This window comes from Arvicola amphibius, chromosome 3, assembly GCF_903992535.2.
Source record: "Arvicola amphibius chromosome 3, mArvAmp1.2, whole genome shotgun sequence".
NCBI lineage: Eukaryota > Metazoa > Chordata > Mammalia > Rodentia > Cricetidae > Arvicola > Arvicola amphibius.
The window spans coordinates 83335193-83336773 of record NC_052049.1 but is presented as its reverse complement, the minus strand read 5'-3'; positions in this window follow the sequence as shown (position 1 = coordinate 83336773).

Sequence of the window (1581 nt, the reverse complement as noted above, 5' to 3'; positions counted from 1 at the left end):
CTATGAGCTGGGATTTTCTGCTTTTTCTTTCTGAGTCACATTCCTAATCCCTGCTGGGGAGCCTCAGTCTCTCTGCTAATTTCTGCTGGGCTCCTTCTCGGCCCACCAACCCTCACACCTGTCTCACTGCCTTCTGTAGAATAGTTCTCAAGCTTTGTTAAGCCTTTGGAAAATAAAGGAATCCTTCACCCAGTGGTGGTTTTCCTTATGGATCAGGTGAAGAAAAAAAAAAGATTTCCCTGGCGATCCGAGGATGGAGGTCACTGGCAGTGAGATGGCTTCCTATTTCTCATTAAAGACACTGACACCTAGAGAGTTTAGAGTGTGCGGGGAACTGAAGTGTCCAGTCCTAAGATCACATGGAGACACTCTTTGTTCATCAGTGTGGCTTCAGTGATCACCTGAAGTAGATTGCCTAAGATGCCTATAAGGGTAAAACTGGAAATTCTTTTGCTCTTTATATCTTCTCTAATACTATATAATCTAATTGTTGTTTAATAGCTCTTTAAACTTCATCTTGTCGTGTTTATAGAGTTTGTGAGAATGAAATTTTTAAAAATGCGTAAAGTGTACAGACCAGTTTCTCCTATTCTGAACGCTCAATAAGTGTCTACTAGTTTTGTTATTTTAAAATGCTTTGAAGTGCTCAGAGAAGGGACTGTTGGGTGCTCGGCCCTAAAAGGGACATTTATATTAACTATTCCAACAAAAGTTCAGAGAGTCATCACTGAAGAAGGGGCAGAAAGAATGTAAGAGCTGGGAGAGGGGGACACACTATAACATGTCACCTTCGACTGTAGCACACCTGCTGCTCCCGTGACCCCACAGTTGCTGTAGTTACCTGCAGAAGATCAGGTCGGTGAGCATTCTAATGTGGACAGGAAAGGGGCTGATGAGGCTCCAGCCCTGGCAATGACAGCTGTGGGGGAGGGGAGCCATTTTCTGGTACGTTGCCTGTGCTCTGGTAGGGAGTCTCACACTGTGTGTATGCAAACAACACTAACTGGACACAGTGGGTTATTTTTTAATCGAGGGAACAGTGGCACAGGGCCAAAGACTTCAGGTTGGATATGATCAAGATACATTATATACATGTATAAAATTATCAAAGAATAATTAAGGAAAATATATAATTTAAAAGAAAAGCTTGAAGGTAGACAAAGTCTCATGTAATAGTAATATACCTTTTCACTAGCAATTGAAATTTACTTGAATTTTAATGTTCTGGCCTCCCATACAGTTTACTGGGACAATTTGTCTTCGTTTAAAGGGTCTGAAGTGCTTTTAGTGATAAACGCATGGCTTATCATGAAGTGTTGCTATGGTACTTGTGTTTGCTAAGCACATTTTTTGCCTCTGTCACTCTACCCAGTCATGTTCTATAAGACAGAGACTTCAGCATTGCGTGCAGCACTGGCAAAGAAAGAAGAAAACACACACTTGCAAACTAATGCCAGGAGTGTGTCTGTCATTTCAGTCTCTGAGGAGGAAGAAAGATGACGTCTGCAATTTGGCTTTGCCTGTGTTTTCAGGTTAGTGTATATGACATAGATGTGTGTACATTTATGCGTCCTCTTCTAA